At 38.3% G+C, this 24,983-nt stretch overlaps 1 protein-coding gene across 1 annotated transcript in view; it reads left to right on the top strand.

Annotated features, from left to right (window-relative positions):
* Positions 1-22,071: 22,071 nt before the first annotated feature.
* Positions 22,072-24,983, top strand: part of TRPC5 (transient receptor potential cation channel subfamily C member 5) — a 307,824-nt gene continuing 304,912 nt past the window's right edge. Inside the window, exon 1 of the mRNA XM_087971942.1 lies at positions 22,072-22,363. The gene's annotated coding sequence lies outside the window, so the exon portion shown is untranslated. The remainder of the gene's footprint in view (positions 22,364-24,983) is intronic.

Genomic DNA, 24,983 nt, shown 5'->3' with positions numbered 1-24,983 from the left:
AGACTGGGAGGTGATTGCTCCTCCCATCAGGTATAAAGGACAGACAAAGATGATGAAAACTTTGCAGGAAGCAAAGTTGTTTGTTCAGTTCAGATTCATTCCTGAAACTCTTTGTACTTTGGTTGAGTTTTTTTCCTAGTTCATTTGACATTTCTGTTTTTGGCAGCACTTCATAGGAAAGTATCTTGAGGGACTGTATGAGATTCATTATCAACTGGGAATGAAAATAATACCCAGTGTTGCAATAAAACAAGACTTGTTTTTAAAATAAGTGTGTGCATAATTACGATCTTGGAAGCCTTGGTCAGAACAGTGTTGTTGTTTTTGAACTTTTGTCCTACGCTTATTTAAATGTAAACTGCTTTTACATTAGGGCATTCTTTCTTATCTTCATAACTGATGTAGGGATAAATTATGCATGCCTATATACTAATCATTTTGAAACTCTTCAATAATGAGAAGAAGCTTCTCCAGATATTAACTAATATGCTCTCACTCAGGTCCTCATACAGTGTCCTCTTTATAATGCACCAAGACAGCAAGATCACTTAGACTTCTATACCACTTCACAGTGTTTTACAGCCGTCTCTAAGTGGTTTACATAGTCAACATATTGCCCCCAACAATCTGGGTCCTCATTTTACCGACCTCAGAAAGATGGAAGGCTGAGCCAACCTTGAGCCAGTCAGGATCGAATTCTTGACAGTGGGCATAGTTGGTTTTCAATACTGCATTCTAACCACTGCACCACCACAGCTTTTGCTCTGGTTGCCCCAAACAATTCCAAACATGAGGACCACACTGATCAATTGTATGTTTATTACTTTTTAAGGGATGCTAACCCCACATTCATATATTAGGTATATATGTTATACAACTGTGCAAAACTGTTAATTATATACATTTTATTGTACCATTGTTTTTTTCTTTCCCTTTTTTCCAAGTTTTTTTATTTTTTTATTTTACATATACATATCAATGAGTGAACAGTGTGGCATCTGGGTATCATACGTTTTAGAATTAGAATTAGAAGAATTAGAATTAGAATTCTTTATTGGCCAAGTGTGATTGGACACACAAGGAATTTGTCTTGGTGCAAATGCTCTCAGTATACATAAAAGAAAAGATACATTTGTCAAGAGTCAAGAATCATAAGGCACAGCACTTAATGATAATCATAGGGCACAATAAGCAATCAAATCATACTAGGAAACAGTTAATATAAATCATAGGGATACAAGCAGCAAAGTTACAGTGATACAGTCACAAGTGGGAGGGGATGGATGATAAGGAGTGATGAGAAGATTAATAGCGATAGTAGTGCAGACTTTGTAAATAGTTGAACAGTGTTGAGGGGATTATTTCTTTAGTAGAGTGATGGTTTTTGGGGAAAAACTGTTCCAGTTTATTTATTTATTTATTTTTGTCAATTGCTTACAAGATAACAGGTATAAGTAAAAACATAGTTATGAATACATGGATACATATAAGAAAAATAAAAAATAAAAGAAACAATAGGACAGGGACGGTAGACATGTTGGTGCGCTTATGCACGCCCCCTACAGACCTCTTAGGAAAGGGATGAGGTCAATAGTAGACAGTCTAAGGTTAAAGTTTTTGGGGTTTGGGGAAGAAACCACAGAGTCAGGTAGAGTATTCCAGACATTGACCATTCTGTTGCTGAAGTCGTATTTCCTGCAATCAAGTTTGGTGCAATTGACCTTGAGTTTGTATCTATTGTTTGCTCTTGTGTTGTTATGGTTGAAGCTGAAGTATTCATTGACAGGTAGGACATTGCAATGTATGATTTTATATACTATACTTAGATCAGACAGAAGGCAGCGTAGTTCTAAGTTTTCTAGGTCTAGAATTTTGAGTCTGGTGGCATAAGGTATTCTGCAATGAGTAGAGGAGTAGAGAATTCTTCTTGTGAAATATTTCTGGACTTTCTCAACTGTGTTAATATCAGATACATAATGTGGGTTCCAGACTGATGAGCTGTATTTGAGTATTGGTCCAGCAAATGTTTTGTATGCTCTAGTTATTAGTGTAATATTACCAGAGAAAAAGCTATGTAAGATTAGGTTAACAACTCTTAACGCCTTTTTGGCTATGTCGTTCCAGTGGGCTCTAGCACTTAGATCATTAGAGATGAGTACTCCAAGATCCTTGACAGAATTTGGATCATCAACAAGGTCTTGACTATTCAGCCTGTATTTTATTTTCTGATTTTTTTTTGCCAATATGTAGGACAGAGCATTTATTTGTTGAGATTTGAAGTTGCCATTTGTTTGACCATTCTGATACATAGTCCAGGTCTTTTTGAAGGGTAGCAGTATTGTCTGTGGTGTTGAATAGCTTTACATCATCAGCGAAGAGAACGCAGTTGCTCTTGATATGATCACAGAGGTCATTTATGTAGAGTATGAGAAGAGTTGGTCCTAGAACACTGCCTTGAGGGACACCACTATTGACAGGTACAGAATTTGATAGGACACTCCCAATTTTGACCATTTGTTGTCTGTTTGACAGGAATGCTTCTATCCAGTTATGCAGTTGTCCAGAGAAACTGTAAGATTTTAGTTTTAGGAGTAGTTTGTCGTGTACCACTGAATCAAAGGCTTTACAGAAGTTTATGTAGATTGCATCTATTGCTTTGCCCTGATCGAGTTGTGTAGTCCATATGTTTTTGCAGTGTAAGAGTTGCAGATTACATGATAGTTTTTTCCTGAAACCAAATTGTTTATTGGAGAGTAGGTTGTTTGTTTCTAAGTGGAGGATGATGGATTGGTTAATAATTGATTCCATGACTTTACAGGTGATGCAGCATAAAGAGATTGGCCTGTAATTTTCAACTAGGCTGGGGTCTCCCCTTTTGAAGATGGGGATGACCGTGGCTTGTGACCATAGGTTAGGCAAGGAGCTGGTCCTGAACGATTTTTCAAAGATTATGCTTGGAGGTTCAGCTTTGGCAGTGGATAGCTTTTTTAAGAAGTAGGCACATATTCCATCCAGTCAAATAGATAGAGATGATTTTAGATTGCGTAGTGCTTTTTCAACATTGTCTTCTGTAAAATCGATATGCATTAGATCATTGTAATTGTCTGTGGTTCGGCTAGGAAATACTGGGCATGCTCCATTGCTGTTTACAAATACTGAGCCAAAGAATGTGTCAAAGAGGTTGGCTTTAATAGTGTCGTCGTTGCAGTCTTTACCATTAGGTCCTATCAGGGATGGGATGGACCCTGAGTCTTTTAGTTTGTTGTTTACAAAATTGTAGAAAGAGTGGGTGGAATTGGTGCGTAGAAGGTTTTCTTCTTGTTTAAGGTGATAATTGGTGCATTCAGTTTTTATCTGGTGGCATAAATTTTTGTATCGGCTTTTGAAGTTGGCAACGTGACCAGATTTGTTTTTCTGTCAAAGTGATTTCTTTTTGGAATGAATCTTCCTTATTGTTATGGGTAATTTGTTTTTTTCTGGTTTTGGGAGTTGTTAATGGCACATATAGTTTGATGACTCTTTTGACTTCAAGCAAAAATATGTTGTAATGGTCTTCAACAGTATTGCATCCAGTGAATAGAAATTGCCAACCAAGGGATGAGAGATCGTTGTCTATAAGATCATAGTTGCCTTTTTTGAAGTTATAATTGGGGATCACATCGTTGTATTGATTTTTGTGTGGACGTATGTTGAGACAAAAGTCAATCAAGCTGTGGTCACTGTTGGAAAAGGGTTCTTTAATTTGTATTCTGTAAATTGAATTCAAACTATTGGAGAAGATGAGATCAAGGCAGTTGTTAAGTCTAGTATTGTTGGTTACTAGTATTGTTGGTTACCAGTCCCAGGTTTGTTACAGCATTGTAGAAGGTTGCATGTATGGGTTCAGTTTTACATTCGTTTAGGGTCCAGTTAATATGAGGTAGATTGTGTCTAGTTGTTCTGGTGTGCAGTGCTCTATAGCATCATTTTGAGGGAAGGAATTGAAACAGTTTATGTCCAGGATGCGAGGGGTCTGTAAATATTTTCACAGCCCTCGTGCAGTATACAGGTCCTTGATTGCTGTATACAGGTCCTTGATTGAAGGCAGATTGGTAGTAATTGTTTTTTCTGCAGTCCTAATTATCCTCTGAAGTCTATGTCTATCCTGTTGGGTTGCAGAACCAAACCAGACAGTCATAGAGGTGCAGATGACAGACTCCATCATTCCTCTGTAGAACTGGATCAGCAGCTCCTTGGGCAGTTTGAGCTTTCTGAGTTGGCACAGAAAGAACATTGTTTGCTGTGCTTTTTTAATGACGTTTTTGATGTTAGGTGTCCATTTAGGTAATGTGATATAATAGAACCTAGGTCTCTACTGTTGGTCTCTACTGTTGATACTGTTTTGTCTAGTATTGTAAGAGGTGGTAGTATGGGAGGGTTTCTTCACAAAGTCTACCACCATTTATGTGGTTTTGAGTGTGTTCAGTTCCAGATTGTTCCAGTTACACCACAAGGCAAGTTGTACAACTTCCTGTCTGTATGCGGATTTGTCGTTGTCTCAAATGAGACCAATCACTGTTGTGTCATCTGAAACGTCAGCATTTTAACAGATAGTACAAATAGAAATTGCAATATTAATCATTTCTTACATTCATCAAGCTTATATAGTTCTAACGGTAATACACATGTTTATATTAAGCTATAGTCTTACACTATTTAATTATTTCATATTTCAGTATATTATTCTAATGCCAACACAATGTTATTTAAACATACCTAATAATACCATCATTTAAATTCTAAGCTTCCCTCTTGCTGTTATTTTTATCTTTATATAGAAATGTGTATACTAATATTCCCCCTTTCTCTTATTTCTGTCTCTATTCTGACTTTTATTCATGCCATCATTATATTAAAAGACATTTCCTTTCTATCCACCATCTCTTTAATACTTTAATTCTTGTTCGCTTTTTAACTTTCTCTGTTACATCTATTTGTATTGAGATGCAATTCTTCATTATTTAATAATTCAGTGTTTCAAGATACAATTCTAATACCAGTCATAATATTCTTTAAAAAGACATAATAATACTAATCATATTTGTAACATTCATCAAGCCTATATGAACACTATTATTTAAACAGACATGATAATACCATCATTGAATCTCTAATTTTCCCTTTTATTATTGCTTTTATTTTATTATATAAAAGTGTATATACTAATATCCTCATATTCTCTTATTTCTACCTCTATTCTAGTTTTTAATAACGCCAACTTTATATTTAAAAAAAACCCTTTCCTTTCTATCCATTATCTCTTGTTCACTTCAGTATTTTGATTCTTCTTCTTTTTTTAACTTGCCTCCCATATTCCTCTCTCGGATCTTTATCTCTATTTGTGTCTGCATTCTGGCTATTCAATCTAGATACTTCTATCTCTACTCTCATCCACTGCCTAGGTCTCATAATATCTGCCCAAGCCCCTATCTCCCTTTCAAAACTATCATCCTGCATCTCCAGTTCTCTTTTTATCTCTCTTAGAATATTTTCCACCTGGTTTAACTCATCAGTCAATAAATAGTTGTCAGTATCCATGAATATTCAAAAAGGGGTAGGGTTTTCCCCTTGCACCATTTTCCTGATTTTTATCATCTCCTGCAGATGATTCTAGTCCATTCTCAGTTACTGTTCTGACCCAAGCCTCATTCAAATCAAACAAACACAAATTGTCCATAAAAGCAAACCTCTTTTACTGCGACGCTGTGAATTCTACGCATTCACAACCAAGAATCATTTCAAACTTACTGTCCCAGATAAGAGCAAGCCCTTTCACGGTTGTGAAAGGCTACCAAGAACAAAAGACTAATTGCAGATAAATATCCCAAGCCAGAAGTTTCCAAAAACAAACTGGAGGATGAGAAGTCTGAGCATAAAGAACTTCTTTGCTTCCTGCAAAGAAGCCAACCCTGAAGGCTGGCTTTTATCCCTTATGGGAGGGGCCATCACCTTCCAGCCTTATTGTCGCCCATGCTGCTTCAGCTGCTCTTTTCTTCGAGCAGCCCTGCACGTACACGCACTGAGCACAGGCTCCCCGTCACTGCTGCCAGACTCCATAAGTCCCTCTTTGTCACTGCTGCCAGACTCCACAACCTCCAAAGGCAGCACCCCGCTCTCTGATAGTCCTGGCCCCATCCCTGCATCACATTCAGGCCCCTTGTTCGAGTCCTCACTGTCAGAGACCTCATCTGCTGCCGGTGAACCACAACAGTTACTAAGTGGCTTTGGGTAGATCTACTTTTTCAACTCAGCCTAATTGTAAACACTGGACTTTTCTCCTTCAGTCAAAAAGAATGAACTTCTGAAAGCTAGGTATTTCAAAAGGAATTCTTTATTGTAAGGAAGTGAATCCAATACTAGTCAAAGTAGAATCTAAGATGCTTCCAGGCATACAGTAATAGATAAAGGGAGTTAGAACCCCTCCCCTTATTCAGATGTGGATTTAGTCAAACCAACATGTTAATTCCCCCCTCCCCTTTTTTTTCTGGGAACGTATCTTAGAAGAGTTTCCCAGGCGTATCTTCCAGAGCTGAGATTTTTATGGTCCCTCCTCCTCTTGCTATCTCTCCAAGAGGTGACAAGTTTCTAGACATCTGGTTCCAGTTCTCCAGTTGTATATCATGTGCAAGTTATACAGATTCAATATAAGATTTAATATATTCAGGTTACATCAAAAATGATTACTTGTACCAACTCCCCCACTTCTTCTTCCAGTGAAGAATGGCAGATACACGGATCTGACACTAATTTTATTTTATTTATGTATTTATTTGTATCCTGCCTTTATTGTTTTTACAAATAATTCACAGAGGTGAAAATATCCATTACACTATCCTCCTCCTATTTCCCCCAAAAACAACCCTGTGAGGTGAGTTAAACTGAGAGAAAGTCATCCAAATGGCTTTCATGGTTAAGGCAGAACTAGAATTTATTGTCTCCTTGTGATTGGCCCAAGGTCCCCTAATCCAGATTTCATGGTTAAGGTAGGACTTGAATTCACCATCTTCTGCTTTCTAGCCTTGCACCTTCGCCACTAGACCAAACTGGTGGGTTTTTTTTTCACAAGGTTGCTGTTGGGAAAAATAGGAGAGAATAAAAATATGCCACCTGGAGCTGCTGAATTAAAGGCAGGATATAAATCTTGTAAATAGCAATAGCAATAGCACTTAGACTTATATACCACTTCACAGTGCTTCACAGCCCTCTCTAAGCAGTTTACAGAGTCAGCATAATGTCCTCATTTTACTGATCTTGGAAGGATGGAAGGCTAAGTCAATCTTGAGCCTGGTGAGATTCGAACTGCCAAATTGCAGGCAGCCAGCTGTCGGGAGAAGTAGCCTGTAGTACTGCAGTCTAACTACTGTGCCACCACAGCTCTTACATACAATATATACATACAACATATGCACAATAACTCCTTTTATGGTTAATTAGCACAGCACATTAATATCTTTAATGCACAGAATCACATACATTGCTATCTGCAGGGGAAGAAGGAAAATGACATTATTTAGATGATGACATGACTCATCACAGAGTAACAACATTTGCACAAGAGTATCATAATGCCCATGATGTCATTGGACACCTAAGGCCACTGCAAATCATCATTTCAGTTGCATTTCTCACTCAAGAACACAAAAAAATCTTTTTAAAAAGCTCTAGGTTCAACAAAGAATTTTCTATGAAAGATACTGGTATTGATATAAAAGAGAATTTTATATTAAATCTGATTTTATCAATATTAAAAAATTGGTACAAATGGTCATGATGAATAGCATTGTGTAATGGTCATTACCATCTGAGCAAGTGCAGATCAGATTTCATCAAAGTCTGCTTAAACCCAACCATCAGGGACTGCCAACAAAGCATTCCTTCATTGTGATTTTCAGATGTTAGCCACCATTCATGCAACACTCCTAAAACATCAAGGAAAACATTATTGTTTCATGATGCTTAATAGAAGGGCCACCCTACAATTTCCTTCTTAGAGATCTTTACAGGGCATATATGTCACTCTCTTTTCAGCACCATGGAGACCTCCCGCGTTTGTCCTAGGCTTTTGTTTTGGCACATTTCAACTGATTTAATCTGCTATTCTGGATTATTGGAAGTTTCAGTTTCTTGTGACACCTGATCTTAGTGATGTATTGATTTACTTTTCATTTGACTTCCCAGCAAGCTGCCCAAGGAACTACTTGATTTATGGATTGATATACAAAAAGGACATGCAAGCAATATCTAAATAAAACTATGCATTTTGACTCCTAATCTCAAATACATTTGGCTGTATTGACTTGACACTTCCATAAGGTTCATTTATTCACAGTCTCACTCAACTGACTGTGGTCATTCCAGAACATCTAGCATGTTATGGGCTGACCACAATCAATTGAGTGAGACTTCAGTTTTTCTGGTTGTTCGGTCTTTAAGTTGTGTCCAACTCTCCAGGGCCCCATGGACCAACAAGTCAGGCCCCCTGTCCTCCACTGTCTCCTGAAGTTTGCCCAAACATTATTTATTGTATTGGTGGCACTATCTATTCACCTCATCCTCTGCCACCCCCTTTTCCTTTTGCCTTCCATCTTTCCCAGACATCAGGGTCTTTTCCAAGGAGTCCTCTCTTCTCCTTAGGTAGTCAAAGCATTTGAGCTTCAGCTTAACCATATGTCCTTCCAAAGAAAAGGCAGGGTTGATTTCCTTTGGGAGTGACTGATTTGATCTCCTTGCAGTCCAAAGACTTCAGTACTACAGGCTAAATTTTGTTGGATTCAAATAGGTTCAGAGCCTCATACTTTCAGAAACTGGCTGTTAGAATCCAGAGTGCTGCTTATTTTAGCTCTGATTGAAAGTTTGGAACCATCTGATCCCTATTCTAATTGTGGGGGGTGGGCATCACTCAATATCTCTCTTAGATTGAGAACAGGAAAAGGAGAAAAATTGAGATAGACTTACTCCCCTTTGACACAACCAACCTGGATCTTTGCTAGTTTGCACCTGCTTCTTGCATAAATCGTGTGTACACATTTGAAAGCTGTTCAGTGGAAAGATTTGTTTTTGTTTGAAAAACCAGCTCCTGGCAATTATTGAGCCCTGCAGCAGTTTATTTAATGTGATGAGGAGTAATTATTGTCCACCACCACCCTTTTTCCTCTGCCAGCATGTGGAAGGAACATTCAATTCTGTTTTGTTCCTCAGTAAAAGGTCGCTTTATAATTTTAGTATTATGTTGATAAATGCCAGTAATGAAACAGTTTGGTCTTTTATTGCCGGCATTAATGCTCCATTTCTGTCTGATGGTTTAATATCAATGTATAATTTATCCTTGTTATTTGAAATGAACATTTCAAAGGCTTCTGCACTTCAACTGTTCTTTTCAGAAATGCAAAGGCTTTGGGCTTTGTCTCTCGGTGGCAGCTTTTGTCCTCTGCCACCAAGGAGTTGACACCTCCATGCCACATGAGAATGACTAATGGAGCCATTTCCCAGCAGGACCACTTGGAAAGCTGACCCCTGAGGTGGCTCCACACACACAACAATGATGTTAACAACCAAGTATGTATTTTTTGTCAGTGCAGAGGAAACAACCAGGGAAGGAAAAGGGGAAATGATTTCCTTTGACCCAACTTGGCTATTTCTTTTCACTGGAATGAGTTACATGTCAGCATTCCAAGTAATGCACCCATAGAAAAGAGAACTCAGAGGCAGGCAGATTTCTCAAAGAACTGTTTATTGGATACTTCATATTGGCACAACTGGTGAAAGCTGACACTGAATTTTTCCACAGCTTTCACCTAACTAAAAGAAAAAGTTTCCCTTTCCCCCCAGGTCACTGGCCATGCTGTCCAATCAAGGTGTTGGTCAGTTGCTTGGTTACTTGTTCCTCCTCTGGCCAGTGACCTGTGAGAATGTCCTTGGCTCCCACAAGAAAACTGTATCATTTGGGCTACAAAATTCCATCTAATTAATCCCCCCTCCCACCATTGTGTGACAACCCTGAAGCCTTCAAGATGGCTTTATCTAGGTTCACTAGGTTCACTTCAGAGTTGACATTACACAAATATAAAAGATGATTAGAGGGCTGGAGCCTAAAGTATACAAAAAATGGTTGCAGAAATTGGGTATGTCTAGTCCAGTGAAAAAAAGGATGGTGTGACATGATAGCAGTGTCCCAAGATTTGAAGAGTTGCCACAAAGAAGAGGCTGTCAATCTATTTTCCAAAGCACCAGAAGGCAAAACAAGAACTAATGAATAGAAACTAACCAAGGAGAGAAGCAACCTAGAACTAGGGATAAATTTCTTGACAGTGAGAATACTATAAACTAGTGGAACAGGTTGCCTTCAGAAGTTGTGGGTGCTCCATCACTGGGGGCTTTTAATAAGAGACCGGACAGCCATTTTTCTGGAAATTCACAAAAACCATAATCATCACTTTCTATACTCTGGGGCTGTTTGAGATCAACCAACCAGATTACAGGCTGGTTTCACACAACTCAGTATAATCTAACTTTAAGCAACCAACTTTAAATTGAGTTAACCAAAATACTATGCCTGTGTTCAGGTAAACCGTGATGCCTTCCAATAAACCATAAAATAGCTTAAGGTGAGACAGCTAAGAAAGTCACAAATGTTGATCAGATGACCCCTGGACGCTGCAACCATTGTAAATACATGCCGGTTGTCCAAATTTTGTTCAAGTGACCATGGGGATGATGCAACAGTCTCTAGTGCAGTGACCAGTCATAAATCATGCTTCTCAGTGCCCTTGTAGCTTTCAACAGTTGCTAAACAAATGTTTTTAAATCAAGGACTGCTTGTAATGGCTGCAATCTATAGATGGTTCTGCATCTTGCTGAACACCAAGTACTTGACAAGCTTATTTATTTCTTCTCTCTCTCTCTCTCTCTCTCCCCCTCCCTCCCTCCCTCCCTCCCTCCTCTCTCCCCTGCTTCTCTTGCAATGCTTATTTTAGTAGTAGAAAAAAACAACATTTTGAGAAGTGTGTGTTACCATCTAAAGATTAAACTGTGGTGCTAATATTCACTTCAACATTCATTCATTTAGGTCATGTTCAGATCAGTGCATTTGCATGTTCTTTAAATGATGAACATATTGAAACCACTACAATTATTTTGGCTACAACACAGCTTTTTCTTCTAGTTTATTTTCTGTGGAGGAAACATTAGTACAATGGCATATTTCATATTGATTCCTTTCTTTGATTGTTTTTTTCCCAGAGGGAAAAATGTTCCCCCTGTCAGCTTTGGAAGCCATATTAGCACCAGAAGCTTCCAAGCTGCCACATTCTTGAGCCTGGGAAGATGGAAGGGGGAATTTCATGGAGCGTATGTGGTTAGACATAATAGCATTCTTCTTTAGAGTTAAGGTCATGTTGTTCCTGCACCTGGCTGAGGAGTAGTAGAGGGAACATCTCAAGTTGGGACAGATGGTGATTGGGGCATGTGATGGAGTGATGGGGGCAAGGTGGGGATTTGTAATATTTTACTTATTGGAGGGAAACCCAGGACTTTCAGATTCGGGATTTCCCAGATGTGCCAGTTTACTACTCTAATAAAAGGGAACTTTGAGAAGATGTCTGTCTCGGAGTTATCTGTTGGAGTCAAGTTTTTCTGGAACACTGACACTCACAGTTAAAAAAGCTGAGGTATTTTGGTGAAGAAGCCAATTTCTTTTTTTCTTTTATGTCCTACTTAGTGAGGCTGTTCCTAGGATGATTGTGCATATAATTGCACCTTCCTTCTTCCTATTTATATTATGTCCTAATTATGAATATGCAACAATTGTGCAATTAGTTTATTTTATTTTATTGTCATTGCACTTTGTACAACAAAATCAAACACCATCTTCAGTGCACATCATGACCATGACCATGAAAATAAATACAAACACACATCCTTCACCCTTCACACATTGAACCGGAAACCCCCGACACCACACCAACACTGCACTATACAGCAGAATTCAAAAGAGCTACTGCCCTGGGATAGAAGCTGTTTTTCAGCCTATTTGTCCTTGTTTTTATTATCCTGTACCGTCTGCCAGATGGTAATAGTTTAAAAAAAAGGGTTCCCAGGATGAGATGGATCTTTGAGAATGTTTTGAACTTTCTAAAGGCAGCGGGAGCTATAAAGCTCTTCCAAAGAGGGGAGAGGGCAACCAATGATCTTCTGGGCAATGACGTTAACCCTCTGGAGTGCTTTCCTATCTGCCACTGTGCAATTGGCAAACTATAGAGAGGTGCAGTAAGTTAAGATACTCTCTATGGTGCAGCAGTAGAAGGTCACCAGCAGTTTCTCGTTCAGTTGTTGTTTTCTGAGAAGCCTCAGGTAGTATAATCTCTGCTGGGCCCTTTTGACCAGGGCTGCAATGTGAGCACCCCAGGTCAGGTCCTTTTTTAGGGTAACACCCAGAAACTTAAAACTGACCACTTGCTCCACTCGGTCTCCATTGATAAGCAAGAGCTGGATGTCTGATCTGTTCCTTCTATAATCCACTATAAGTTCCTTGGTCTTATTGGTGTTGAGGACCAAGTTATTGTCTCCACACCACGAAAGCAACCAGTCCACCTCATCTCGGTAGGCAGACTCATCCCCCCCCTCCCCGATAAGTCCCACCAATTATCTCAGTATATGAGAAATTATGAGCTGGGATAGACATAACAACAAGTCATCCAATGGGAACTGTTTGGTGACTAAGAAACAGCACCTGTTGTGAGCCAGATGGCTTGGAGATTGGGCATGGCTTAGGGTTACTGGTCTGTATATAAGAGTTAGTTTGTCCTTGGATCATTTATTTCTGTGTATATTATAGCTTTCCTGTTTACATAGCTTCTGTGATTATGACTTCTGGATTCTTCTGGTTCTGACTTCTTACGGCATGGTATTGTATACATGCAGCATACTTTATATAATTGTATATAAGGAAGTTTCTTCTATAAATGAATCCTGCTGAATTATTTACTTGTGTGCTGGTTGGATTGCTGCAAACTCTAACAGGTTATAAGCCCAGAGCACACAGTAAGACTGAACTGTAATTAAACTGAAGGACAACCTGTGTTAAAAGAAAAAGAGAACAAGGCTGAGAAAGCATGCAGGATGGCTGTTGAGTTCAAGGAGAGTTCTCTGTCTTGATTGGGACAGAAGAATTATATTATTTAGACTGCAAAGATGGAATGTTTCTTCAAGACTGAGGAGCTCTAGGATATTGTTATTAATCCACCCCAGCCACCATTAGCAGCAGCAGATCAAAAGCAGCATGATAAGGCACTGGCCTACATCATCTTAAGTTTAGAAGATGAACAATTTTTGATGTAGCTGATTTAAAGACTGCAAATGAGGTTTGGCTGAAATTGAGAAGTGTGCATGTGAGTGCATCATATTGTGCAATTATCAAGACAATTGTACAGAGCCTGGCTGCAGCCACATGGGAGTGTGGAGCAGCATTTGGTGAACATACAAACTTTATTTATTGAGTTGGAACAGTGTGGAATGAAGATTCCTGAATCTCAGAGGGTGCTGTTGCTGTTAAACAGTCTTGATGAAAGGTGGGGCATTGTTTCAGCTGTTTTTGAGTGCAAACCAGAACAAGAGTTATGAATGGAAGTGTCAGGGCTCCAACAAATCCACCCCCATTCAAATCATATGTCTCTAGCTGCATCTCTCAGAGTAAAAAAAATGATTTATTAGAAGTGGCCATGTTGGAGTCAGCTGGATGCAGCTGATAGTAAAATACATCATTCATTTCCCCCTTGATCCTGGTCTTCCCCCACCCCCTGAATGTATATTCTCCAATGGGACACATCCATAGCCAAGCATCATCAATCATGCTCTCCAGTAATTTTCTTGTGCGCCAACAACTTTGGGCTGCCAAGGCGATTATCTGAGCCACTTGAGGAATGCACTGTTTTCTCCCACTCCCTTTCTGCTGGCAGCTAAAAAGACCAAAGGAGTATCTTTTTAGTTGCCCAGCAAAGTTTTTCTACAAAGAAAGAAACAGAAAAGAAGACAGAAAGGCGGTGCTTCATCTGTGGTGATAAGACTTATTTGAAGAAAGACTCTTTGCAAGGAAGAAAGACAACAAATGGACAGCCTGCTGTTGCAAAAGTTAGTTATTATAATAGCAAAGACAAATGGTTAATAGACAGTGGGGCTAGTCAAACAATTGTTAATAATTCTAAATTATTTTTCAGAATTGATTTAGCTGGAGATGATGCAGTGGCCTTGGCAAATGTCCAGAAGGAAAAGTCACTGGAAAAGGCAGTGTGGTGATTCCATGTCTGAAGGAAAATTTTAGTAACATATTATGTGTGCCTGAAATGGAGCATAATTTACTGAGTGTTTCTAGTCTAGACCAAAAGGGGTTTGAGACCACATTTGTAAATGGGAAGTGTCTCATAAAAAGGAATGGAAGTATATGTCCACAGGGCATAAAACAGGATAATCTTTATGTGTTGCATGGACAAAAGGTTCAATGTGCCCAAACATTTGGAAATATAGCACAACGTGATCCATGTGTTGCATAGAGAGCTTGGCCATTCAGAGCTTTGCAAAAAATGCAACAGTTTGCAGAAGGTTTAAACTTAAAGGGGTGTAAGGTATACTTAGACTATGCAGTGTGTAAATCATCAAATTCCAAGGCATTCCCAGTAAGTAAGAGTAGCACAAGAGTAACAAGAGCTCTAGAGCTGGTGCATGCGGATTTGGTTGGGCCTATGCAAGCCAGTTTGGGAGGAGCAAAGTATGTACTGGTCATTGTAGATGACTATAGCTGGTTTGGGTTCTGCTATTTACTAAAGAGTAAAATAGAGGTGCTACAGAAATTTAAGCAATGGGGCTTCCAGTGGCACTTCCATCGAAGATGGACTGAAAACCGCAATTGTGTGCAGCTGCGATCCATGCTTATCCTGTTGGAGGGTCCCAATGGGACTGGATCCATCTCGGATCCACCTCAGAGGGGTGGGAAAAGAGGGGGAAGACCACCAGACGGGTCGAGGGGAGCCACATCTCCCCTCCCTGACTGGGCATATTCCCCTTGAAGACAGGAGGTAGCAGCAGTTTTAATGGCTGCCCTGAAGACAGGAAGCTTCCAGGACTTAAGTATGTCCTGGAGCAGTGAAGCAGTGAGCGGCGTGTAACCAGATAAAAGAACTTGGATTTTTTTTGACAACCCCGAGAAACAGAAGAAAAGAGCCCTCATTTAAGAGTATGACAGCAGCGAATGGAAAATAAGAGGAAAATATAAGGTAAATAAAAAAATGGATTATAAAAGAACTACAACGGAATTAGAGAATAAATTTGGAATAAGATACAGAAATTGGCATTAATTAAGCATTGGGTAGAATGCTGGACTTGCCCAGAATTGATTATATTTAAAAGAGCTAATGGTTGAAAAACAGTGTTAATACAAAAGTGGAAAGTGATATAGAGTGCCATCTAATGATTAAAGGCACTTTTTCTCTTATGATTTCATGGAAAATTACTGGTCTTATAAATGTGTGAATGAGAAATAAAATGAAATAAAAGACTATATTATAACAATAACCCTGGAAGCACTAAAGGGGGGGGGATTTCAGCACAAGGACAAATGAAGATAATACCTTGGGACTGTTTGGTGTTGATTGCAACAAGGAGACAGAAGGATTAACAAGAGGAATTGAGTCAAATGGATATTTTTGGCAAGGACAAAAATAAAAGACTTTTAATAAAATATAGAATAACTCAACTGATTAAAAAATGGAAGAAACAGGCAAAAAATTGAAGTTGGAACTGCAAACTGGGAAAGGAATGTTAAAAGAAAGAACGGAATTATTGGACACACTGGCAGAAAAATTAATGGTGATGCAGTTCACAGAAGAACAAAGAAAATTCAAGGAGGAGGAGTTAAAGGAAGAGGAAAGCAGCTTAGAAGAGCACAGAGATCAAGGGACATTGCCAAAAGACATAAAAGGAATAAAAAATAAGACATTGATGATAGATGTAATAAATAAAAGGGAAAATACTCCAAGAAGAAGCTGTACAAGAAGAAATTCCAAAAGAGAAAACAGCAAAAAAATAAGCAATTGACAGATGAAAATAAAAACAATACTAGAGGAAAAAAGAGGAGTTAAGAGGAAAGACCGGAAAAACTTACAAAAGGGAAAGCTGGTTAAAATTACAAGAAATTATAAGGGCGAGAAATTTAGAGATAAGGGTTAAAGATATTATAAAGGGGGGATACCACATGGAAATGTATTTTGGTATTTTTTATTAGAAATATAGATTGGGGAGATTTGAAGTTTAAAACTTATTGGGAATTACCATAAGATTATTATATAATTATATAGGAGAAAAATGAAGATAGAGTGAGAGAAATTAAGAGATCTTTATTGTTATCAAATCTGTGTGTGTGTGTGTGTGTGTATGTATATGTAATTGATTATCCAAATCATATCAGAAAAACAGAGAATATGGTAAACTAGAAAAAATTATGCTATTATGACCAAAAAGGGTGATGAAAATTAATAAAACTTTATAGGTCAAACTTGGCTAAATGGAAACAAAAAGGAAACTTAATTTTCTCTTTTTTTCTTTTTCTTTAGTGTGTACATATTATATTAAACATGAAATAGAAAATGAAATTAATTATATAAAGGATATGAGAAAATAGAGAATATGATAAATTAGAAAAGATTATACTGGAATGTAAAGTATTTGTAATGAGAGTATTATATTGTGATTAAAAAGGAGGGGAATAAAACTTTAATAAAATTTTATAGGTAAACTTTGGCTAAGTGGAAACAAAGAAAAAAAATGAAATAGCTATATGAATATCTCTGGAATAAATATAAGATTTATTGTAGACGGGGGATATACCATGTGGATCCTGAATAAATTAGTTTTATTTTATTTTTATTCTTGTTTGTTTATTATATATTGGCTTTGAGAAAGTTAATGAAGATAATAATGAATAATGTAAAATAAAATAGGTGGTAAGCTGAAAATGGAAATAATAAGGGATAAAGAATGGAAAATATATGTGAGGATGAAATGTTTTTGATATTGAATTAGTGAATTGAAATATGAAGTTTGAACTTATTTGAAGATCAGTGGAATAGATAATGATTTGATATGAAATTAGACAAGAAAGTTGGAAATGTAACTATGACTATGTATAAATGTAACTATGACTATGTTGTAACCTGGAATCACGTTGCTTACTTGAAGAGATGTCTAAAAAAACTTATAATAATAAAAAAGAAATTTAAGCAATGGGAAAGCTTTGTAGAAAGACGGTATAAACAACAGTTATGTCAGCTGCAAACTGACAGAGGTTCAGAATTCGTGTCAACAAGTTTTCAACAGTGGTTGGGACAGTTAGGAATAAAACACAGACACAAAAATCTGTACACAGTAGCTGAAGAGGCAGAATGGAGTCTTACAAACCATGAAGGACTCACTGCTAGAGGATTCTGGTCTGAGCAGGTCATATTGGGGTGAAGCCATGTTGCCTACCAATTATTTAATCAATAGGCTGTGGAGTTCCTCAATTAATGATATTCCATATGCAGTGCTATATGGGAGAAAGCCATATCTGGCACATTTAAGGGTGTTTGGAAGCAATGCATGGGTGCATATTCCAAAAGCAATCAGGAGAAAAGGTCAACCAAAAGCTAGAAAGCTCATGTTTACAAGCTATGAGCCTGGCTCAAAGAGCTATCGCTTTAGCGATGGGAGCAAAAGAATCGTGATCTCAAGGCCTGCTAGCTTTGCACAGCAAAATTGTAACAGAATTGATGCCATTTTTTTGAATGATCCACTTAGTGATGGTGATCCACTTAATGATTGTAACTTAGCGATGGTGTCAGCATTCAGGGAGGAGGAACTAAATAAGAACTAAAAAAGGAGTCAGGAGAAGATGACGATTCAGATTTGAAGCCAGAGAGGGCTAAAACAAAAGAGCAGTTAATGCCATGCAGGTCAGAGCGATGGAACGAGGGGATTCCACCTGACAGGTATTCTCCTAGTGAAGTAAAGGTGTGTAATGTGTAGTATGAGCCAAGGAACTATAAGGAAGTATTAGCATTACCCAAAGTTGAACAAGTAAAGTGGAAAGAAGCCATGGACAAAGAAATGAAATCTATGGGTGAACATCTATGACTTTGTGACAAGGTTGCAAAGCCGTAGGATGTAAATGAGTGTACAAAAGGAAAGTACTGCCCAACAATGAGATACAATCAGGGGTGGGATTCAAATTTTTTAACAACCGGTTCTGTGGGCATGGCCTAATTTGTGGGTGTGGCTAGGTGATCATGTGACAGGTGGAATTTCCTGCTGGAGCAGGGGGTTGGACTAGATGACCTCCAAGATCCCTTGCAGGCCAGCCCTAGGTTGCTGTGCTGCTTCAAAGTCTTCTGAAGCCAGGGTTTATGTCCTTCCTTCCTCTCCTTTTTTCTCTCTCCCTCCCTCCCTCCTTCCATGTATTTATTTATCCATTCATATATCTCATTTACTTTCTCCTCTCTCCCTCTTTCTTTCTTTTTCTTTCTTTCTTTCTTTCTTTCTTTCTTTCTTTCTTTCTTTCTTTCTTTCTTTCTTTCTTTCTTTCTTTCTTTCTTTCTTTCTTTCCCTTTCTTTCTGCCCCTTCCTTCCATCTCCCTTCCTTCCTTTCACTTCCTTTCTCTCTCCCTTTTTCTTTTTCCCTTTTCTTTCTTTTCTTTCTTATGTTCCTTCTCTCTTTCTCTCACTTTCTTTCACTCTCCCCCTCTCTCTTTCCCTCTCTTTCTCTCTCTCTTTCTGTTTCCCCCTCTCTTTCTCTCTCCCCCTCCATCTCTCCCTCTTTCTCTCTCTTTCTGTCCCTTCCTCCTTCCCTCTCTCCTTCTAAAGCTAGGAAGCCCACCTGAAACACACACACACCCAAGGGTGGGATTCTCTCTTTCTCTCTCTTTCCCTCTCTCTCCCCCTCTTTGTTTCACTCTGTTTCCCCCTCTCTTTCTCCCTCTCTCTTTCTCTCTCCTCCCTTTCTCCCTCTCTTTCTTTTTCTTTTTGTCCCTTCCTTCCATCCCCTCTTTCTGACTTTCACTTCCTTTCTCTCTCCCTTTTTCTTTCTTTCTTGCCCTTCCTTCCTTCCTTCCTTCCTTCCTTCCTTCCTTCCTTCCTTCCTTCCTTCCTTCCTTCCTTCCTTCCTTCCTTCCTTCCTTCCTTTCTGCCAGAGATGTACAGCCTTTTCTTCCAATTCTAGCTACGCCCTTGCACTTGCCACTGCAGGAGCCCAGCACTGCTGTTCCCATCGCTCCAACCAGCAGCCACTCCTCCTATCAAGCTGGCAGCCAGGTGGGAAGAGGACCAGGATGGGCACAAGGTGGAGGAGAAGAGGCACAGCAAGGTCCCGGGCAGTGGGGGGAGGCCCAGCAAGGTCCCGGGTGGTGGGCAAGGTCCCCAGAGAGGGCTGTGGAAGGCCTGGGGAGCCCCAGAGAGGGCTGTGGGGGTTTGGGGAGGCACAGGGACAATGGGGGAAGGGCTAGCATGACTCGCAGGCTTACCTGTGAGCAGGGAGATCAGTGAAGAGGCTCGTGTCACAGTGAAAGGCAGGCAGCAATGGCTGCCCTGGTGGGGGGGCAGAAGCAGGCTGCAGGCATGTCGCGCATGCTCATAATGTTGCGCATGCATGATAGGAACTGACCGGGCAGGGAATGGAGAAGTGGACGGAGAGGGGCGGGGCCAGCCAGAGGCCTGATTTACCATTTCTCCGAACTACCAGGAACCATAACAACCGGTTCTATAGAACCAGTGAGAACTGGTAGAATCCCACCCCTGGGTACAATCTAAAGCAAGATTAGAGGCACTAGGTTTTTCACAAAAGAAAAATGTGCACTATGATGAAGTATTCATGCCAACTGAAAAGAATGAAAGCATAAGGTTGGCACTAGTATTGGCAGTGACACGTGACCATAAAATTTGGCATTTTGATATAACAACAACTGAATGAAAAACTGCTGGTGACCTTCTACCGCTGCACCATAGAGAGTATCTTAACTTACTGCACCTTTCTATAGTTTGCCAATTGCACAGTGGCAGATAGGAAAGCACTCCAGAGGGTTAATGTCATTGCCCTGAAGATCATTGGTTGCCCTCTCCCCTCTTTGGAAGAGCTTTATAGCTCCCGCTGCCTTAAGAAAGTTCAAAACATTCTCAAAGATCCATCTCATCCTGGGCACCCTTTTTTTGAACTATTACCATATGGCAGACGGTACAGGATGATAATAAAAGCAAGGACAAATAGGCTGAAAAACAGCTTCTATCCCAGGGCAGTAGCTCTTTTGAATTCTGCTGTATAGTGCAGTGTTGGTGTGGTGTTGGGGGTTTTTGGTTCAATGTGTGAAGGGTGAAGGATGTGTGTTAGTGTTTATTTTCATGGTCATGGTCATGATGTGCACTGAAGATGGTGTTTGATTTTTTTGTACGAGGTGCAATGACAATAAAGTAAACTAAACTAAAAAAATTAATGAAGAAAATGCTGAAGCAGAAGTGAACTGATCAATAAGTATGATGATTAGGGATTGGGATATTCTCTATTTTAGGTGAATATATAATATATAATCCCTTTGAATGATCTGGAAATACTTCTTACTTTTCAATAATGTTTGGATTCTCAAGTGACAGTGCTGGAAAAGAATGCAACTGCACAATTACACCTAGTAGCAACTACTTCTAAGCTAGAAGATTTAGCTGGAGTCACCTATTCCTTAATTACATATTGCAATGTGTTATATGCAGTGCTGCATTTGAATCTCCAGAAATTTAACTAAAATACAGCAATTAAATTGTTAGATGTGTTATAAAATTTACAGTTATTGTCAAAAACAATTTAAGATGTTAAACTTTAAATGATTTCAAAGCTATCTAAAGAACTATCTCAATATGAAGCCAGTCAGATACCTTCCCTTTATGGGATTCACTTGTTCAAAATACAAACCAGGTTTTGGGATAACCTTGTTCTGTTTCATTAGCTCTTTATGTATCCCTGCATCCCTGAATAATTTAAACACTTTCTGTACTAGATATCTTCTGCTTTGGTAATAAGAAGACAAGTCCTTTATCAATACAAGATGAAATATGACAAAATTCTGGAAAGCAGATGTATGGCTATAGAGATGATGGCAGTACTAAAGATACTACAGTACATTGGTTAGAATAGATGTGGTTCTGATGGCTATTGAATATAATCCAGAAAAGAGTGATTAGATAGACTAAAATGATTTGGGTAGTTTTTGTACTATTAAAGGCTCATCTGTGTCTGAGTAGATGAAGTCCACAAAGAGGGTGAGACTCACAGGAGAATTTCTGAAAAGAAAAACCACTTTGGAATCCAAGAATGAAGAATGTGTCAGATGGAATAAAAAAAGACCAAAAGTTTATGTCTGATAGTTATAAAGTAGTTCCACACTAATTCATTGCCTGTGATATATAGAAAATTGCCACTAACTTAACATAAGTGCTTTTCTTAAATCTAGTTAAATAGAGAATTCCTTCTGCTTAAAAACATAGAGCGGTATAAATATGTTAACATATCACACATGTTAAGCAAAGAGACTTGAACCTGGGAAAGTGAAACTGAAATTGCCTTTTAATTTCTATTAATTTTTTTTTAAAACTATGAGTAAATAAGGTTTTGACCCCTTTGTTTTCTTGGGAGGATACTCCCTTTTCAGAGCAGGGATTCCTTTTCTTTCCTTGCCCCCGCCCTGGGATTTCTTTGGCACAACTTTATCTTTTTCCCTCCTCTGGGCTCTTTTAAAAAACTAACCTCCCTCTCTCCCCCCTACACACATATGCACAGAGCTTGGATCTTTCTTTCCTCCTGGCCCATACAGGCAACACCCGTGCAAATGACTTAGAGTTGGCCACACCCACCCAGTCATGTGACCACCAAGCCATGCCCAGCCAGTCACCCTGTTTGCGGGGTGGGGGGGGTGGCATGCCAGGTCCCATAGGTTTCTATAGGGACACTGTCATTCTGGTGGGAGTGGGGAGTCTAGGAACGGTCTCTGTAGGGAGTTTCTGTTTCTATTCCCTGCTCTGCCAGGCTCCATGAAATGAAGCCGGCAACTGCTTGCTGGGAGACTTTACGGGGTTAAGCTGCCCTGGTGGGGTGCTGAAGAAAGGAGAGATGCTCCATCGATCATGAGGAAACTGCAATTCCCTCATTGATCCGAAGAAAGCTCACCTGAATGGCAGCAGCGACGACAGCCATTCAATTACAAGCTGGGTCAACTGGGACATTAAGATCTTGTGCTGGAGCAGTGCGTGGACAGAGCAGTGAAACTGGGTGAGATAACTTCCAACTGTTACCTTAGAGATTTAACCCAAGTAAAAAGTTCCAAAAAATGATCTCCTAATGTAAAGAAAGTGGCAGTTGGATTTATGGAGAAAGATTAAAGACTAAAAACTAAAGAGGAAAATTAAAGATTAAAGATCTAGAAGTAAAAGAATTCCTAAAGGATGATTTAAAATATAGAAAGATTGGAAAAGCCGAATAACATTGTGAAAAGTGATTATTGAGAGAAATTGCTTTTCTAAACTTTATTTTTAGCCCCCCCCCCCATGACAATAAGTTGTTTTTGACTTTTACACTCTGTTAAATGCTGCAATTGGGAGCAGGAGAGCCATCTACTGGAGGAAGAAGATTACTGCAATGTGTAAAAACTCAAAGGAAAGTGAGTAAATAATGCTTGGAAGGCTTACTTGACCTTATCTTATTAGGCGATTTAGGTGCTGGGAAATATTCACTAAGCTTTTTGAAGATCCATAAGGAAAATTAAACTAAACACTAACTTCAGTGGAACTGTGCATTGAAAAGTGGATTTGAAAGATTTGGAGAAATCTGGTGGGAAAAGCCTGATTTGGGTTAACGTCACGTGACAAATCATCCTATGAAGCAAAAGAAGAAAAATGATAGAAGGGAAAAAGAAGAAGAAAAAGAAGAAAAGATAAATAAGACTTTAAAATCTGGACAACTGGGAAGATGTAAACTGGAAATTATAAAAACTAGTGCAAATCTATAGCACTTAAAGACTAGAAATTTAGGAGACTTGGAGGAATAATTTTGGGATTGAGCAAATTTTATTAACAATTGATTTTTTTCTGGAGTTTTTAGATATTGGGACACTGGAATATTAGAGGTATATTAATTTGGTACAAAATGACCCAGCAGGAGACAATAAAGTTCTATGAGGAAAATGTTAGAAATGGCGATAAAGAATTATAAGGAGTTGATGGAAATATTTAAAGATAAAGATGTGAAAGTAGAAGGGCCTCAATAAATGGTTGGAAAAGATTAATATAATACACAGAAGACAGATGAAATTAGTAGAAGTGGTGGAGGACACAAAGTAAAATAAATATCTTCTTTATACAAGAAGATAAAAATAAGTTACAAGCAGATAAAAACACTAAAAGGACAGTAATAATAAATATTAAAAATCAAATAGATAATCCCTTAAGAGCTTATAATAGAATATAGAAAAAAGGAAGATTTTCCAAAAATAATGAAAAGGTTATGGATGAATATACAAAAGATGCAGCAGAAGGAGATAAAAGGCAAGGCAGAGGAATCAATTAGTCTGTGCAAAAAATCTAGAAAGACATATAGGATTCCAAGAGATAAATATAAAAGAACCACACAAAATTTTTTGATGAAATTCTAAGAAGACTGAGAGATGATGGATAGAGACATAATACCTTGCAATATAGTAATTATATTAAAAATCAATAGAAATGGGAAAGTTTAAATTGGGAAAGTAACACATACAGTATATAGATATGTAATATTATTACCATAAATATATTAAGATTAGGAGGTGGAACACTAGGATTAGATATATCTAAATGTATTATTATGATTAACAGGGTGCAAAAATATACTGGAATACATAGTTTTCAAGGACTATAAATACAGGGGACTTAGAGATATAATCTGGGGACTGATTAAATCTTATTAACAATTGGTTTTGTTGGTATTTATAGAAAATTAAGATATTGAAAATGTGGTGGAACACTGAGTGATATTTATAATATTAAAACATTAGTGACTTAACGGGATAATAAGTATATTATATGAAGAAATGTTATTGGTGTTTACATATATTTTTGGAGAAAGTGATAAAAATCATAAAGAGAGAATAGTATTGTTTAAAGATAATGAGGTGAATATAGAAACCCCCAACAAATGGGAAAAATAACAAAATAATTACAAATTGGGAAAATAGTAAATATATATATATATATATATATATATATATATATATATATATATATATATATATATATATATATATATATATATATATATATATATATATATATATATGTTTCAGCTTTGTTCGGGTATTTTCCCACGTCATTGTAGTTGTTCTTTTAAAGTTGTAGCAACGTTTCAGCAGAATCTCATCTGCCATCATCAGGCTTCTGTATTGTGTCCGTCTGGGACTTTACAGTGGTTTCAGATTTGAATTTGGGCAGCCTATTGCTGTGCCAGAATACATCCTGATTGGTTGGAGCCTGGTCTGATGGCAGTTGAGATTCTGCTTGATTGGTGTCTCTAATATCTTCTGTCTGTTTTTGGCTCTTTGTACTTGATTGGCTGGCAGCATTGTGTTGCTTTAATGGAGGCCTTAGTGCAAAATGGACTATCATTAATTAGAAGCTGATCTGGGTGCCTGGTACATGTGTTTGAGCTGGAGGATCAGGGGTCTTTGTGCCAGGTGTTGCCTGCTTGTGTGTGAAAACAAATATATAATATATATATATATATCTACAACACACACACACATTCTATATATATATATATATATATATTTGTTTTCTGAGGACTAGTGAGTATTTGTTCCAGCTGTGGATCTTTTGTGTTATCCAGGCGGGTTTATTCTTCATTGGTCTGTCCAATGATT

This window comes from Notechis scutatus, chromosome 10, assembly GCF_049901735.1.
Source record: "Notechis scutatus isolate UNSWTSFEM ecotype Mainland chromosome 10, rNotScu1.2, whole genome shotgun sequence".
In the NCBI taxonomy this organism is placed as follows: Eukaryota; Metazoa; Chordata; class Lepidosauria; order Squamata; family Elapidae; genus Notechis; species Notechis scutatus.
The sequence above is the reverse complement of the archived record's forward strand: the minus strand, read 5'-3'. Positions and strand labels throughout refer to the sequence as shown.